This window comes from Leptonychotes weddellii, unplaced genomic scaffold (assembly GCF_054177405.1).
Source record: "Leptonychotes weddellii isolate Sample4059 unplaced genomic scaffold, ASM5417740v2 HiC_scaffold_10091, whole genome shotgun sequence".
Classification (NCBI taxonomy): Eukaryota; Metazoa; Chordata; class Mammalia; order Carnivora; family Phocidae; genus Leptonychotes; species Leptonychotes weddellii.
This window is the reverse complement of record NW_027677311.1, coordinates 1-7,182: the sequence shown is the minus strand read 5'-3', so window position 1 is coordinate 7,182 and position 7,182 is coordinate 1. Positions and strand designations below refer to the sequence as shown.

General features: G+C 39.8%; 1 long non-coding RNA gene across 3 annotated transcripts; it reads left to right on the top strand.

The window, feature by feature from the left end:
• The first annotated feature begins 717 nt into the window (after nucleotides 1–717).
• Nucleotides 718–6,435, top strand: LOC145718016 (uncharacterized). 3 transcript variants are annotated; one of them, XR_014141532.1, is made up of 4 exons: nucleotides 718–1,157; nucleotides 2,839–2,951; nucleotides 5,157–5,305; nucleotides 6,082–6,435. It is a non-coding gene; the product is annotated as an uncharacterized LOC145718016 (long non-coding RNA). The 3 variants fall into 3 exon arrangements; XR_014141531.1 differs by lacking the exon at nucleotides 5,157–5,305 and adding an exon at nucleotides 5,353–5,418 and having other exon boundaries at nucleotides 757–1,157; XR_014141533.1 differs by lacking the exon at nucleotides 5,157–5,305 and having other exon boundaries at nucleotides 773–1,157.
• The last annotated feature ends 747 nt before the right edge of the window (nucleotides 6,436–7,182 follow it).

Genomic DNA, 7,182 nt, shown 5'->3' with positions numbered 1-7,182 from the left:
ATAATATCATAAACATAAAGGAGATAAAGTTTGGTAAAGAGCACACTCTTGTTCACTCAAGTTTCAAGTCAGCCCCTGACCTTCAGGCTCCCTGGCAATATCAAGCAGTTTACCTTACAGATACTCTGCCTTCACTACCCTGCTCTTTGTGTGTTACTTGTGGTCATGGCATCCAACCAACTGGTTTTGATGAGAAAGGGTACCATTGATAACGCATTATAGTCTATGTTTTCAATATACTATTTTATAGTTTGTATCTGTTGTTACTTTAAGCAAGATAGATACCGTATTTTAAACTTCTTTTAGTTTTATAAAAAAGCATGTGGTAGTAACATTGAAGAACTTTTGGAAATGTAAAAAATAAATTCTCTTGGTGGGTCAGTTTTCCTTTTTGCAAATAACCTTCCTACAAGGAAACTTGGTGGTTTATTAGGAGGGATTTTCTCACCCTTGAGAGTAGGATTTTTTTTTTTTGGTATTATTATTATCTTGCTAGGATCATTTCATTGGAAGACCCTTTATGAAGTGTGGCTGAGGTTGTTAGTTTTTCACTGCTAATACAGGACTGATGACTGTTTTTTTAAGGATTATTTTATTTATTTGAGAGAGGGAAGGGGAGAGAGAGAGAGAGAGAGAGCATGCACTAGCAGGGGGAGGGGCAAAGGGCAGGGAGGAGGGGTGGGGGTGGCAGTGAAGAAGCAGGGCTCAATCCCAGGACCCTGAGATCATGACCTGAGCCAAAGGCAGATGCTTAACCATCTGAGCCACCCAGGTGCCCATAGGACTGATGACTCTAAAAATTAAGAATGAGTTTGTAAAGTTGTTCATAGTGATCATTATATAAGTGAGTATGTGAATTGTGATTAAAGCTTGGTTTTGTATCATGAGATTGTCTGCTAATGCCTGTCAGTGGTGAAATGTACTAGAAGTCGAAGGTTGCATTGGAGTGTCTTATAAGGAGACGTAATTGGCCTTTTAACTTTGAAGAATCTCTCATATTCTCTTTGTAATGAAATTTCTCCCTTTCAGAGTGGAATGCATTATTGTTGCCAATGATGCCACCATCAAAGGAGGTTCCTACTACCCAGTGACTGTGAAGAAACACTTACGGGCGCAAGAAATTGCAATGCAAAACAGACTCCCCTGCATTTACTTGGGCAAGTCACGAGAGTCATAAAATGAACTATTTTTAGCTGGTAAAATACAATACTGTTTAGAAGGCTATATATGACATTATCAATGGGTATTTTTAAAATCTGTTGGTTTTTCCTGTAATTACAAAATGCGTGTTCTTTGCTAAAAACCCTGGAAGAAAAAGTAAACAAGAACTACCTATAATAACATCACTGAGGAATAACCTCTGACAGTATTTTCTTTTTTTTTTTTTTTTTTTAAAGATTTTATTTATTTATTTGACAGAGAGAGACACAGTGAGAGAGGGAACACAAGCAGGGGGAGTAGGAGAGGGAGAAGCAGGCTTCCTGCTGAGCTGGGAGCCCGATGCGGGGCTCGATCCCAGGACCCTGGGATCATGACCTGAGCCGAAGGCAGACGCTTAACGACTGAGCCACCCAGGCGCCCCTGACAGTATTTTCATATATGCCAGTTTTTTTTCCTCTTCATGCGTGTGGATTTTTTCCTTCTATGTATTTTCTTTTTGTCTTAACCTTAATGAGTTCAAGCTATGAAAAAATAATAGCTGATATTTATGGATCTTTTGAGTGCTAGGTACTTTGTTAAATGCCTGAATAATTTCAGCAAATACAGTTTAAAGAAATTAAATTCTTCAAGTAAATTTATATTTGAAATTAAAATACGTTTAAATCTAAGGATATTTCAAAAGAAACATAAAAGCAAGGCAGTTTAAAATTGGCACTGCCTGGATTTTGGTTTAGTTTGGTGAAATGCCAGCATTATTATATTGTTTATTTATGTGGGTATTTGAACAGGTACTGATGTAGAGATTTTTTTTTTTCCTGCAAAAGTGAATTTACTTGTTTGACTCACAGTATGAACTTTTTTTTGCATATGTAGAAAACAGCATATGAGGCCCAACTGCTTCCAGGTGCTATGCCAAACACCAATAGGGGATGGAGTGAAGAGTATTATGTTGTCCCTGTCTTGGGCAAGCTTGAATGAATTGGAGACAGGATGTCATGTATTAAAGAACAATGAAGGAACTTAATGTAACACTGCTATATGCACTCACACTGTGCTGAACTAATACCTTACATACCTTATATACCTTATTTCATGTCATCCCAGGAACAGCTCCTTAGGAGAGCTACTGTTGTCCCCTTCATTTCACAGGTGAGGAGAGCGAGGCATAGAATGGCTAGGAAACACACCAGTAATCACACAATCTGAAGTCATCAAACTCTGTTCCACATTCAGTGGACATTCTTAGCCCCCACTCTGCTCTGCAGTAAAAACAGTCCCCCAGGCAGTCTGTGATGAATTGTCACATGAATTCTGTAGATGGTTTTGTATTGGTTTAAAAGAGGGAAAGACACTTTTTTTTTTTTTTTTAGCTGAACTGGTTAAGAATTTACAGTGTTTCTGGGGCTTTAGCTTGTCCTCAAAGGAGAGAATGTCCTAAACGTTTCAAGTGGAATTTTGCACAGGGAGGAGATCCTAATGGATTTGAGGAAAACAGTGAATTTTTTTGGGCTGTGTTAGGGGACTGGAGAAAGATGCTGCAGAATAGTTTAGAACGGTAGGGCAAGTTTTTTGTGAATGTGATTAAGAACTGTTGTTGTCATTGATACAAGTCTCTCTGTGTGCAGGGTATTTTGTTCATTCAAATGTACTTACTTCTGTTATTTCCCTTGTCTTCAGTTGACTCAGGAGGGGCAAACTTACCTCGACAAGCAGACATATTTCCAGATCGAGATCACTTTGGCCGTATATTCTATAACCAGGCAATTATGTCTTCTCAAAATATTGCACAGGTAATTGCTCATTAATGAAATGTACTGTTTTTTGCTCCAAATGCCATCGCTAACTAGTTATGCTGAGATGACTTAAAACGCAACTTAATACAGAATTTAGGTTTTTCCCCACAGAAAGTGCCTTAAGGTTATCTCTATTCAGATTTTTCTCTTAATTACTGGCATAGTTTTATACTGTCATAAAGGCTGTTCACCAAAGGAAAAGAGTTTTTGAAAAGAAAGGGCACTGAGTAATTGCTTTTTTTTTTTATTATGTTATGTTAATCACCATACATTACATCATTAGTTTTTGATGTAGTGTTCCATGATTAATTGTTTGCGTATAACACCCAGTGCTCCATGCAGAACATGCCCTCCTTAATACCCATCACTGAATAATTGCTTTTTTAGGACTATGGTCTGAGGCACGTTGGTGTCTAGTTGAGGAGACAGGTGCGAGGAAGATTGTTGTAGCATCAACATAGCAAAAGTTAACAAACAACCTAAGTGACCATTATTGGGAGATGAGTAGTAACGATTTTTAGCTGTTCAAATGAATGAACTAGAATTGCGTGCATCAACATAAATAAGTCTCAGGAAATAAGTTGAGTAAAAATAGTGGAATAAATGCATAGTCACTTGCTTTGTTTGTAAATGTTAAATACATGAAACAATCTGTTACTTATGTCTTAAACATGTACGTGGGGGTAATACACTCAGCTTTAGAACAGTGGTTACCTTCGAGGTGGGAGGCAGGAGGAAGGGGCCAGGCAGGAAATGTTATATAAACATTTCACCTATACCTGAAATGTTTTATTTCTTTAAAAAAAAAAAAACCGAAGTGGGGATGCCTGGGTAGCTTAGTCGGTTGAGCGGCTGCCTTCAGCTCGGGTCATGATCCCTGGGTCCTCGGATCAAGTCCCACATCGGGCTTCTTGCTCGGTTGGGAGCCTGCTTCTCCCTCTGTCTGCCGCTCCCCCTGCTTGTACTCTCTCTGACAAATAAATAAATCTTCAAAAAAAAAAAAAGCTAAAGTGAATTTGGCCAAATGTCAATATTTGTTAAGACTGGGTGTTAGGTTAAAGGATATTTATTTTGTTATTCTGTAATCTTTTTTTGGCATGTTTGAAATATTTCATAATACTAATGCTTCTCCTTTGTTTATGTTTTGTTACTGGATTTCTTAAGTTTGTACTGTTTTTAGTAATAGTCTAATGAATTAGCCTTCACTTGTAATTATTGTGTCTTATCTTTATTTTCTATTGATATAGTTGTTATTATTTATTTTGTATCTTATTGTTATGTAGTGACTTTGCCCATCTGTGCTTTATTTATCTAAATAGAAACTTCAGCTTTGCTCACTTTTGCACACAGAGTCCTTCCATTACCTGGTAATGAAATTCTTACTGTGATCTTTTTTTTTAAAGATTTTATTTATTTGAGAGAGAGAATGAGAGAGAGAGAGAGCACATGAGAGGGGGGAGGGTCAGAGGGAGAAGCAGACTCCCTGCTGAACGGGGAGCCTGATGTGGGACTCAATCCTGGGACTCCAGAATCATAACCTGAGCCGAAGGCAGGCGCTTAACCAACTGAGCTAGCCAGGCACCCTGTGATCTTTTGTTTTATAGGGGAAACCAGCCCATTTAATCTGGTATTATAATTTGTATAGTTGTACTAACCTTGTATTAGTTGTATTAGTTTCCTAGGGCTACCATAACAAATTACCACAAACTGGGGGGCTGAAAATAACAAATTTATTCTCTCAAGTTTTGGAGGCTAGAAGTCTGAAATTGAGGTAGCAATGGCGCCAGGCTCTCTCAAAAGGCTTTAAGGCAGACTCTGTTCCTTGCCTCTGCCAGCTTCTCATGGCTCCAGGTGCTCATTTGGTTTGTGGCTCTGTGACTCTGATCTCTGCCTTGTCAGCCTTCTCCCCTGTGTGTCTGTGTCTTTTCTTCTCTCTCTCACAAGGACACTTGTCATTGGATTTCGGGCCTGCCCATATAATCCAGAATGATCTTATCTGAAGATCCTTACTTTCATTACATTTGCAGAGACTCTTTTTCCAAATAAGGTCATAATCAAAGGTTCTAGGGATTCAGGTGTGGGCATATTTTTTGGGGGCCTTCATTCAACCCACTATAGACCTGTCACCTTGCATGCTTATTCTTTTTTTGTTGTTGTTGTTAAACTTTTTTTTTTTTTAAGATTTTTTTATTTATTTGATAGAGACACAGTGAGAGAGGGAACACAAGCAGGGGAAATAGGAGAAGAAGCAGGCTTCCCACTGAGCAGGGAGCCCGATGCGGGGCTCGATCCCAGGACCCTGGGATTATGACCTGAGCCGAAGGCAGACGCTTAACGACTGAGCCACCCAGGTGCCCCTTGCATGCTTATTCTTTGCCCTTTCTTTCTGTTCGTGTAGCTTTTAACAATCAACATGTAACAAACATTTATGGAGGACCTACTGTAAACCAAGCACCTAAACCAGGTAGGGTCTCTGCTCCCGTGGAACCTAAAGCTTAAAGTGCTTTAAAAAACAGGTCTTTTTAAAATTAAAAGTGTCCATATTTTTGAATAGGTAGTACCTGCCTATGATTAAAAAAAAAAATCTAAAATGTCTGAAGGGCATTTGAATGCTTTTCCTTTTCCTATTTTATTTTTGTTTCTTAGAAGTTTTAACATCAATATTTCTTTAACTTAGCCACTTCTCTTAGCATATCTTTTTTCTATTTCACTCCAGTAGGAAGTTTAGGGGAAAGGTTAACCTGCCTCTATTCTTATGAATCTCTTGGAATTGGAGAAAAATTTCTAACTGCTATTGTGTACCAGTCTCTGTAGCGCTTATTCTGATCTTTTCCCCAGTAAGTGAACTCTAAACCCCACGTCTGCACTGAAGCTGTTGTTTCATACTTCACTGAAGAAATCAGGCTGTTTGTGAGCACTGTTGTACTAAACACACTGCGACTTCGCCTTCTTTTATCCCAGAAACAACTGTCCCTCTTCCTCTCCAAAGCTAAACTTGTCATTTATAATCCTCACGCCAACCCCTCCTTTGTGCCTCATCATCTATCCCTTCTCTCTTACTTTAACATTTTCTCATCTACTTTTTTTTTCTCACAGCCAATAACCATGTTGACTTCTGTTTTTAAAGGAAAAAGAAAAAGCACCAAAAGCAATGGCAAAAGGACCTTTTCTAGCTTCTCCTGTTCCCCGAAGCTTCTCTCCTTCACCTGATCAGCAGACTCCTTAAGAACTGCCTCAGGACCTCCGTTCCCGACTGCTCACTCTCCATTAAATCCACTGCCCTCAGAGGTCCCGCTAGCCTCCGAGAGACCAGATTCTCACTCTGTATGACCCCTTGGTCTTATCATTTGTTCCCTTCCCTGAAATCCTCTTTAGGCTTCTTGCCTCTGGCTTTTCCTTGTTTCCCCACTCTCTCCATGTAATCCTCCCAATCCCACCCAGGAACTTGTCTTTAATGGTTTCATAAACGCTCATGACATACCTTTCATCTCCATGATCTTTCCTGACCTCCCGCTGCACCTCTGCTTACCCTTGGGTGTTCCGCTGTCTGCGTGGATTTCCCATTAGTACTTACAGGCTCAAATTGGACGTCTTTCCTAGGAAGGCTTCCCAGAATCCCTTCCTGGAAGTAATCTTTTCCTCCCAACTCCCCCAATTTTTTTTTTTTTTTAAAGATTTTATTTATTTATTTGATAGAGAGAGACACAGAGAGAGAGGGAACACAAGCAGGGGGAGTGGGAGAGGGAGAAGCAGTCTTCCCGCCGAGCCGGGAGCCCGATGCGGGGCTCGATCCCAGGACCCTGGGATCATGACCTGAGCCGATCGCAGACACTTAACGACTGAGCCACCCAGGCCCCCCAACTCCCATAATTTTTGAGCTATACCTTACTAATGGTGTTTATTCCTTTTATCTAGATTTATCCTGACTAATTTCCCTCACTAGACTCTAAGCCACTTGAGATTAGAGACAATATCAGATTAATGTTTATATCCTCATACATTTCCCTGAGAAGGTACTTAACTCAGTATTTATTAAAAAAGTGAAATTCTTCATAACTATTTAAGTGATATCTGACATACTGAGTACTGGTTCTTTTTTTTTTAAAGATTTTATTTATTTATTTGACAGAGAGAGAGAGAGAGAACAAGTAGGCAGAGAGGCAGGCAGAGGGAGAGGGAGAAGCAGGCTCCCCGCCGAGCAGGGAGCCCGATGCGGGGCTCGATCCCA